Source organism: Lolium perenne, chromosome 1, assembly GCF_019359855.2.
Source record: "Lolium perenne isolate Kyuss_39 chromosome 1, Kyuss_2.0, whole genome shotgun sequence".
NCBI lineage: Eukaryota > Viridiplantae > Streptophyta > Magnoliopsida > Poales > Poaceae > Lolium > Lolium perenne.
Window position 1 is genome coordinate 86,751,850 of NC_067244.2, and position 11,419 is coordinate 86,763,268.

At 40.8% G+C, this 11,419-nt stretch overlaps 1 pseudogene; it reads left to right on the forward strand.

The window, feature by feature from the left end:
- Positions 1 to 7,713: 7,713 nt before the first annotated feature.
- LOC127333726 (uncharacterized) lies at positions 7,714 to 8,612 on the forward strand (annotated as a pseudogene).
- Positions 8,613 to 11,419: the final 2,807 nt, after the last annotated feature.

The following is an 11,419-nucleotide window of genomic DNA, read 5'->3' on the forward strand; positions in this document are numbered from 1 at the left end:
ATCCATCAAACATAGCAAAACAGGCAATGCGAAATAAAAGGCAGAATCTGTCAAAACAGAACAGTCCGTAAAGACGAATTTGTTAGGTGCACCAGACTTGCTCAAATGGAAATGCTCAAATTTAATGAAAGTTGCGTACATATCTGAGGATTACTCACGTAAATTGGCAGATTTTTCTGAGTTACCTACAGAGAATACTACTCAAATTTGTGACAGCAAGAAATCTGTTTCTCCGCAGTAATCCAAATCTAGTATGAACCTTACTATCAAAGACTTTACTTGGCACAACAATGCAACAAAATAAAGATAAAGAGAGGCTGATACAGTAGTAACAACTTCCAAGACTCAAATATAAAACAAAAGTGCAGAAGTAAAATCATGGGTTGTCTCCCATAAGCGCTTTTCTTTAACGCCTTTCAGCTAGGCGCAGAAAGTGTGAATCAAGTAACATCAAGAGACGAAGCATCAACATCATAATTTGTTCTAATGATAGAATCAAAAGGTATCTTCATTCTCTTTCTAGGGAAGTGTTCCACACCTTTCTTGAGAGGAAACTCATATTTAATATTACCTTCCTTCATATCAATAATAGCACCAACAGTTCGAAGAAAAGGTCTTCCCAATATAATGGGACAAGATGCATTGCATTCAATATCCAACACAACAAAATCAACGGGAACAAGGTTATTGTTAACCGTAATGCAAACATTATCAATCCTCCCCAAAGGTTTCTTTGTAGAATTATCAGCAAGATTAACATCCAAATAACAATTTTTCAATGGTGGCAAGTCAAGCATATTATAGATTTTTCTATGCATAACGGAAATACTTGCACCAAGATCACATAAAGCATTACAATAAAAATCATTGACCTTCATCTTAATGATGGGCTCCCAACCATATTCTAACTTCCTAGGAATAGAAGTTTCACGATTTAATTTCTCTTCTCTAGCTTTTATGAGAGCATTTGTAATATGTTTTGTTAAGGCCAAATTCATAGCACTAGCATTAGGACTTTTAGCAAGTTTTTGTAAGAACTTTATAACTTCAGAGATGTGACAATCATCAAAATCTAAACCATTATGATCTAAAGCAATGGGATCATTGTCCTCAATATTTGAAAAAAATTCAGCAGTTTTATCATAAGTAGTTTCAGCAGTTTTAGCAGTTTCAGGCAGTTTTGCAAGCTTTGCATTAGGAGTAGAAACATTGCCAACACCAATTATTTTACCATTGATAGTAGGAGGTGTAGCAACATGTGAAGAATTAGCATTACTAGTGGTGGTAATAGTCCAAACTTTAGCTATATTATTCTCTTTAGCATTTTCTTCTTTCTCCCACCTAGCACGCAATTCGGCCATCAATCTAATATTCTCATTAATTCTAACTTGGATGGAGTTTGCTGTAGAAAATGACTTAATATCTTTATTTTCATTAGGCATAACTTTCGATTTCAAAAGATCAACATCCGTAGCAAGACTATCAACTTTAGAAGCAAGTATATCAATTTTCCCAAGCTTTTCTTCAACAGATTTGTTAAAAGCGGTTTGTGTACTAATAAATTCTTTAAGCATGGCTTCAAGACCAGAGGGTATATTCCCATTATTGTTGTAAAAATTCCCATAAGAATTACCGTAACCATTACCATTATTAGAAGGATATGGCCTATAGTTGTTACTAGAATTATTCCGATAAGCATTGTTGTTGAAATTATTATTTTTAATGAAGTTCACATCAACATGTTCTTCTTGAGCAACCAATGAAGCTAAAGGAACATTATTAGGATCAACATTAGTCCTACCATTCACAAGCATAGACATAATAGCATCAATCTTATCACTCAAGGAAGAGGTTTCTTCAACAGAATTTACCTTCTTACCTTGTGGAGCTCTTTCTGTGTGCTATTCAGAGTAATTAATCATCATATTATCAAAAAGCTTTGTCGCGGCGCCTAGAGTGATGGACATAAAAGTACCTCCAGCAGCTGAATCCAATAGGTTCCGCGAAGAAAAATTCAATCCTGCATAAAAGGTTTGGATAATCATCCAAGTGGTCAGTCCATGGGTAGGGCAATTTTTTACCAAAGATTTCATTCTTTCCCATGCTTGGGCAACATGCTCATTATCCAATTGCTTAAAATTCATTATGCTACTTCTCAAAGATATAATTTTAGCAGGAGGATAATATCTACCAATGAAAGCATCCTTACATTTAGTCCATGAATTAATACTATTCTTAGGCAAAGATAGCAACCAATCTTTAGCTCTTCCTCTTAAGGAGAAAGGAAATAATTTTAATTTTATAATGTCACCATCTACATCCTTATACTTTTGCATTTCACATAGTTCAACAAAATTATTAAGATGGGCAGCAGCATCATCAAAACTAACACCAAAAAATTGCTCTCTCATGACAAGATTCAGTAAAGCAGGTTTAATTTCAAAGAATTCTGCTATAGTAGCAGGTGGAGCAATAGGTGTGCATAAGAAATCATTATTATTTGTGCTAGTGAAGTCACACAACTTAGTATTTTCATGAGTACCCATTTTAGCAATACTAAATAAAGCAAACTAGATAAAATAAATGCAAGTAGCTAATTTTTTGTGTTTTTTTAATGTGGAGAACGCAAACAAGATAGTAAATAAAGTAAAACAAGTAACTAATTTTTTTGTATTTTGATATAGTGCAGCAAACAAAGTAGTAAATAAAATAAAGCAAGACAAAAACAAAGTAAAGAGATTGGAAGTGGAGACTCACCTTGCAGCGTGTCTTGATCTCCCCGGCAACGGCGCCAGAAAAAAGAGCTTGATACGCGTACAGCACGCGTCCGTTGGGAACCCCAAGAGGAAGGTGTGATGCGTACAACAGCAAGTTTTCCCTCAGTAAGAAACCAAGGTTTATCGAACCAGTAGGAGCCAAGAAGCACGTTGAAGTTTGATGGCGGCGGAGTGTAGTGCGGCGCAACACCAGGGATTACGACGCCAACGTGGAACCTGCACAACACAACCAAAATACTTTGCCCCAACGTGACAGTGAGGTTGTCAATCTCACAGGCTTGCTGTAACAAAGGATTAGATGTATAGTGTGGATGATGATGTTTGCAGAGAACAGTAAGAACAAGTATTGTAGTAGATTGTATTCGATGTAAAGAATGGACCGGGGTCCACAGTTCACTAGTGGTGTCTCTCCATAAGATAAATAGCATGTTGGGTGAACAAATTACAGTTGTGCAATTGACAAATAAAGATGGCATGACAATGCACATACATATTATGATGAGTAGTGTGAAATTCAATTGGGCATTACGACAAAGTACATAGACCGCTATCCAACATGCATATATGCCTAAAAAGTCCACCTTCGGGTTAGCGTCCGCACCCCTTCCAGTATTAAGTTGCAAACAACAGACAATTGCATTAAGTATGGTGCATAATGTAATCAACACAAATATCCTTGGACATAGCATTGATGTTTTATCCCTAGTGGCAACAGCACATCCACAACCTTAGAACTTTCTGTCACTGTCCCAGATTTAATTGAGGCATGAACCCACTATCAAGCATAAATACTCCCTCTTGGAGTTACAAGTAACGACTTGGCCAGAGCCTCTACTAATAACGGAGAGCATGCAAGATCATAAACAACACATAGATGATAGATTGATAATCAACATAACATAGCATTCCATATTCATCGGATCCCAACAAACGCAACATGTAGCATTACAAATAGATGATCTTGATCATGATAGGCAGCTCACAAGATCTAACAATGATAGCACATGAGGAGAAGATGACCATCTAGCTACTGCTATTGACCCATAGTCCAGGGGTGAACTACTCACACATCACTCCGGAGGCGACCATGGCGGTGAAGAGTCCTCTGGGAGATGGTTCCCTCTCCGGCAGGGTGCCGGAGGCGATCTCCTGAATCCCCCGAGATGGGATTGGCGGCGGCGGCGTCTCTGGAAGGTTTTCCATATCGTGGCTCTCGGTACTGGGATATTCTCGACGAAGGCTATATGTAGGCGGAAGGGTAGGTCAGGGGGCGTCACGAGGGCCCCACATGCCAGGGCCGCGCGGCCAAGGCCTGGGCCTCGCCGCCCTGTTGTGGCGTCGCCTCGTCGCCCCACTTCGTTTCCCTTTCGGACTTCTGGAAGCTTCGTGGAAAAATAAGACCCTGGGCGTTCATTTCGTCCAATTCCGAGAATATTTCCTTACTAGGATTTCTGAAACCAAAAACAGCAGAAAACAACAACTGGCTCTTCGGCATCTTGTTAATAGGTTAGTGCCGGAAAATGCATAAATATGACATAAAGTATGTATAAAACATGTGTGTATCATCATAAAACAAGCATGGAACATAAGAAATTATCGATACGTTGGAGACGTATCAGTGCCTGTGAAGTTTCATCTGAAAATATGACAATAGACGACCTACACACAAAAAAATGATTTTTTAATAGTATAGGACACTAAATATTCATGTATTCTCTTTTATTTGCACGTGCCAAAGTTCATTGAACCCTCATGTGTGGTTTTCATAATATATTCTTTAAAAATAATTAATGTAAGCTTCCAAAAATTAGATATGAATATGTTCCAAAAAAAAATAAACCTCCAAAATAGGTCAATCTCTAAAAATGAAGCAAACTTGCACATAAAATTAAGTGAACTTGGAAAAAATATAATGAAGTTCCAAAAAAAGTGAACTTCCAAAAATTGATGTTTAACTTTCAAAAAAATTAACTTCCAAAAAATAGTGAAGTTTCAAAAATGTTGTGAACTTCAAACAAATGAAGGTAACTTCCCAAAAAATTGAGAGAACTTCCAAAAAATTGAAGTGAACTTCCAAAAAAATTAAATTAACTTCAAAAAAGAAAAAAGTGAACTTCCAAAAAAAAGTGAACTTAGAAAACATGGACAGCACAATCAGAAAATGAAAGTGAAATTCAGAAAAAATGAATGAGCTTCCAAAATAGTGAAGTGAACTTCCAAAAAATGAAGGGAAATTTTTTAAAAAAGTGAACTTCCTAAAAAAATGAATGAATTAAATTCTAGAAAGTTGGTGTGTCGGGTTGACGGAAGGTGGGTGGAATGGAGAGAGTTGCGGTGGTGTGGGGTCTCCATGCATGTAAATGTGTGGCATGGTGTATGGGGTTGGCGGGTGAGGTGTGTGGTGGGATTTAATTTGTGTTGGTGGCTGTGGGGTCCAACTATAGTGGAGTCTGCAAAACATGTATGTGGTCCATGAAAGGCAGGTTGGGCGGGGTTAGCGGGAGATATATGGGATGTGTGGTGGTCGGCGGGAGGTAGGGTGGGGTTAAAAGAAGTAGCGATGGTTGGGGTCGACGGGGTGGCCGAGGTAGGGTGTGTGGGGTCTACGGTAGGTGGGCGGTCTAGGGTCAGTGTGGAAGGTCGAATGGTGTCACCGGGAGGTGGGCGGGTCGGTGTGCAAGGAAGGTTTTGTGGTGGGTTTAGCGAAATGTGGTGTTAGGGTTGGGTTAGCACAAGAGGTACGTACGTGGGTCGGGGTGGGGTCATCGCGGGTGGCGTGGTAGGGTACCTGTGGGGTCGAAATGTAGTAGTGGGGTGTGTGGGTTGGCGGAAAGCAGGATGGGTGAGGTTGGCAGGAGGCAGGCTGCGGTGGTGTGGGGTATGGAAGAGGATAGTTATTTATTACTAGCGGAGATGGGTTGAATTATCAGTTGAGTGGGTGAGTCGGGTTAAGAATGTCTTTAATTAGCGAGGGGTTTGTATAATTAATAGCTATTATACAACCTCTTAATTAAGGGGTTGTAGTATAGTCCCAACGTATATAGAGAGACAATTAATATCTATTATATAACCTCTTGGTTTATTATTAGTGTTTAGGGTTAGGGTTAACTAGGGTTTATGGTTTAGGGTTAGGGTTTAGGGTTTAGGGAGGATAATTTTTTGCATATCGCACCATCATACGCACACATGTGCGTGGATTTATTCTTTTTGGAGGAAAGAAATATTTACTTTTAGCATATTGTTGCTAATTAAGGATTTGAACCAGTGTTTGATTTGCTAGTTTGATACCATGTGGAATTTTTATTGCATGGCATGATATAGATGGTATGTAAGATTCAACCAACATATCAATATGTGACTGGAAGAAATGAGGAAATTTTATATATTAATGCAACATAAATTTACAAAATTAATAGGCCACACCGCTAGTCGAAATCTTGTATAAAACCTGGGTACGTAGTCACGGGTCGGTGGAAGGTCGAATGGGTGTCAACGGGAGGTGGGTTGGGTCGGTGGGAGGAGGGGTTTGTGGAGGGTTTAGCAGAATGTGGTGTCTGGGGTTGGGTTAGCATGAGAGGTACGTGGGTCATCGAGGTAGGGTCCGCGGGAGGCGTGGTAGGTTATGTGTGGGGGTTGGAATTAATGTGGTGGGGGTTGTGGGGATCGACGGAAAGCGGGTGGGTGAGGTTTGTAGGAGCCAGGCTATGGTGGGGGTGGGGTATATGTAGGATGAGTGTAGTTTAGTATTGGCGGAGGTGGCTTTATCAGTTGATGAAGGTCGAATGGTGTCAGCACAACAAGGTGGGCGGGGTGCTGGGAGGAAGGGTTTGTGGTGGGTTTTGGCGGAATGTGGTGTTGGGGTTGGGGTTAGCACATGAGGTACGTGTGTCGGGGTGGGGTCGGCGAGATGCATGTGGTAGGGTATGTGTGGGGCCAGAATGCAGTGGGGGTGTGTGGCAGAAAGCGGAGTGGGTGAGGCTGGCAGGAGGGCAGGCTACGGTGGGTGCGAGGAATGTAGGTTGAGGGTAGTTTAGTATTGACGGAGTTGGGTTTATAGGTTGAGTGGGTGAGTTGGGTTTAGAATGTATTTAGCGAGGGGTTTGTAGAATTAAAGCTATTATACAACCTCTTAGGGGTTGTAGTATAGCCCCACTATACATAGAGAGAGAATTAATATCTATTATATAGCCTCTTTGTTTATTATTAGGGTTTAGGGTTAGGGTTAACTAGTGTTTATGGTTATGGGTTAGGGTTCAGGGAGGATAATTTTTTACATGTCGCGAGATCATACAAACGTGCGTGGATGATATTCTTTTAGGGAGGAAATACATATTTACTTTTACTATCGTGTTGGTAACGATTTGAAGCAGTGTTTGATTTTCAAGTCTGATACACGTGGAATTGTTTTTGCATGCATGATCTAGATGGTACGTAAGATTCAGTCAACATATCAATATGTGAGTGGAAGAAATAAGGAAATTTTATATATTAATGCAAAGTAATTTTATCAAACAGGGCACACCACTAGTCGGAAACCTGGGTTGTATGTGCATATCTCTATGCACAAGGCAGAAACAATAACATACATAGGGCGGCTTCTTTGTCGGCGGCAACGGATGATACGACAGGCCATTCAACCGTTCACTTGGGGTGACAGGCATTAACCAGACAAGTCAAGTCTATGCTCACTAGAGTACTCCATTGCAACCTCCGTTCTATGTAGGGGACTAGGAGGAAAATGTACTTACCATTTGTATATGCCGTAGTACCATTGGTAAAAAAGCTCCTCCTTTGTACATCTGCCGTGCCGCGTGCAAATGGTCAGACACTCCATTGTTTGAAAAAATTGACGTCCTCCGCTTATAACTTTCACTCGTACGTTACAGCTCGGGCTGCCCGGTCGATATTCAAAAAAAAAAGTTAGGTCCAGCCGGAGATGGGGGACGACAGCCCCAGCCAGAAATCCGCCATGGAGGACAAGGTTGACGCCATCCCGGACGAACTTCTTGGGCTCATGTTCGTGCGCCTCAACAAGCCTGTGGACCTAGTCCGCGCCGCTATGACCCGCAGGCGCTGGCGCCACATCATCGTGGCCGAGAGCTTCCGCGTCCTCTGCGCTCTCCACGACGCGCCATCCACCAAAGTCGCCGGCAGCTACCTCATCGACGAGCGCTCACACGGCTGGCGTATGCCTGGCCGTCATCCTGTCTTTTTCCACCTTGGGCGGGGGCCGCCGCAAGGAATCTGGCGCTCGACTTCCTCCCTCGGACGAAAGATGGCGAGCTGATATGGGAGCTCGCCGACATTCGGGGCGGCCTCCTACTCCTTCTGGACTTCAACCACGCCGAACATGGATGGGCTTGGGTGAAGCAGTCACGTGCCATCGTCTGCGACCCCCTAGCACGTCGCTACATGACGATCCCTCCCTCGGGGTGGTTCCATGGAAGCCATTTCATCGCCGCCGTCCTGCTCCACGGCGAGGATGCAAGGGCGCGCATCAGTCTGTCAAATTTCAGGGTGATGTGCGCGTTCTATCAAAATGGCATCACCAAGACCTACGCATTGTCCCCCGCCTCTGGTGGCCGCTGGACTTCCTCCGGCGCCACCGTGAGTAGCAGCAGGGTGCTATGCGGCAAGGACTACTGGACGGCCGCGCGGCCAATCAACTTCATCGGGAGCAACAAGCGGTTCGCCCACTCGTCGGTCGGAAACTACGTTCTTGCATTCGACAAAGAGTCCGGCGAGCTCTCGTCTCAGTCCTCGTCGGTCATGCTACCGGGCGGGGGCGTCGAGCTGGAGTACGTGCTAGAGCTGCCGTGGCCACCTACCTTTTGAGTTATCTTATGCTAGGATTCTGGCTGTCTTAGGTAGCATAGAGAAACGGTTGTATCTGTGTGAGCTTGTGATCGACCGCTTGCGTTTGTTCGCGATTAAACAGTTTCTGATGCTTTATTGCTTGCGTGTGAGGTTTAAATGGATGGAAAATTTCCACCGAAACATATAACTCATCTACATGCTAAAAAAACTAAACGGATGTCCGCATATCGATTTGTTAGCATGGATGCCACGTCATCATTGACATATGAGCGGACAATTGTTAGATTTGTTATTAAGAACCTTAAAATCCAAGATATGGATGTCCCCGCATATTTAGTTTGTGTATTGTTAAAACTAAGTTTTTAAAATTTCTAAAATTTCGTTTTTTGAATATTTTTTTATTTCCTATATTATTTTATTTTATAAAGTTTTAAAGTTTCAAATTATTCGAAAGTTATGTTTTTATATATTCTTTTATACTTGTTTAACCATTCATGATTTTGTAGTTTTTTAAAAATAGTTGTAAAAAATAAAAAAAATAGACTTTTGGGAAGTTCACTTCACTTGTTTTGGAAGTTCACATCATTTTCTCGGAAGTTCACTTCATTTTCTGAAAGTTCTGTCCATATTTTCGAAGTTAACTTTATTTTTTTATTGGAAATTCACTTTTTTGAAGTTCACTTCATATTTTGGAAGTTCACTTCATTTTCTGAAAGTTCTGTCCATATTTTCGAAGTTTACTTTATTTTTTCTTGGAAATTCACTTTTTTTAAATTCACTTATTATTTTTTCACTTCGTTTTTTCGAAGATCATTGATTTTTTGGGGAAGTTCACTACATTTTTTCGAAGTTCATTGACCTCACCCCACCTCCCGATTACCACCCCATCCCATCTCGCGTGGAAGTAATAATTAAACACCCACATTTCCCTCAATCCCCAACACCACATACCACACCCACATTGACCCCACCCTGCCACATGCATCCCATCTCACCTACCCCACCTCACCTCCCATTGACACAACGTGTACCCTAACTCTAAACCATAACCCTAAACCCTAAGGCCTAAACTCTAACCCTAACCCTAACCCTAAACCATAACACTAGCCTTAACCCTAGCCCTAACCCTAACCCTAACCCTACCCCTAAAACCTAAATCCTAACCCTATCCCTAGACCTAACCCTAAACCCTTACCCTACCCACCCCTAACCCAAACCCTAACGCTAACCCTAACCACAGTTTGTTTGATTCCACCACATGAAATAGAGGTATATACATATGGGTGGATATGTGTTAGATTCCATTGAAATTTAGAGTAGTTGAAAAGTTTGTTTGGAAGAATACTAGCTAGTACGGAAATAAATCCTTGAAATAAAATAACCATACAAGAAAAACTTCCAATCCCACTGCCTCTGATTCATACTACTTGATGCTAAAATGGATGTACCTACAACTAAAATGTGTCCAGATACATCTATATTATCATGGTTTATCTATAACCCTAACCCAAAAAAAACCCTTAACCCTAAACCTTAAACCCTAACTGTAACCCCCTAAACTCTAACCCAGAACCCTAACCCTATCACTACAAGGTTTATCTATAACCCTAACCCTAAACCCTAAACCCTAACCCTAGCCCTAACCCTACCCCTAACCCTAAACCCTAACCCTAACCCTAGCCCTAGCCCTAACCATAACCCTAAACCATACAAGAAAAACTTCCGATCCTACTACCTATGATTCATACTACTTGATGCTAAAATGGATGTATGTATAACTAAAATATGTCCAGATACATCTATATTAATTATCATCAAGTAATATGAATCAGAGCACTATAAGGTTTATCTATAACCATAACCCTAAAAACTCTAACGCTAAAGCCTAACCCTAACCCTAAACCCTAACCCTAACCCTAAACCCTAACCATAACACTAACCCTAAACCTAAACATAGTTTGTTCAGTTCCACCACATGAAATAGAGGTATATATATGGGTGGATATGCATCCAATTTCCTATGAAATTTAGCATAATTGAAAGTTTGTTTGGAAGAATACAAGCTAGTACGGAAATCAATATTTGAAATAAAACAACCATACAAGAAATTAAAACTTCTGATCCTACTGCCTCTCATTCATACTACTTGATGCTAAAATGGATGTATCTATAACTAAAATGTGTCCAGATACATCTATATTATCATCAAGTAATATGAATCGGAGCACTATAAGGTTTATCTATAACCCAAACCCTAAACCCTAACCCTAACCCTTACCCTAAACCTAACCCTAACCTTAACCCGAAACCCTAACCCTAAACCTAACCCTAAACCTAACCCTAAACCATAACGCTAACCCTAACCCTAAACCTAACCCTAAACCATAACCCTAACCCTAAACCCTAACACTAACCCTAAACCCTAACCCTAACCATTTGTTTGGTTCCACCATGGATATGCATTAGATTTACTATGAAATTTAGCTTCATTGAAAGTTTGTTTGGAAGAATAGTAGCTAGTACGGAAATCAATACTTGAAATAAAATAACCATACAAGAAAAACTTCTAATCCTACTGCTTGTGATTGATACTACTTGACGCTAAAATGGATGTATCTATAACTAAAATGTGTCCAGATACATCTATATTATCATCAAGTAATATGAATCGGAGCACTATAAGGTTTATCCTACAAATTTCCAATACAAATGGTTTTAATCAAAATGGTTGGTTTATGCAATTTCCTACGCAGGTGAGAAATGGTAGCGCAAGCATATGGTAACAAAATCTATAGGGACACCAATCAACATCACCCAAAAAGGTG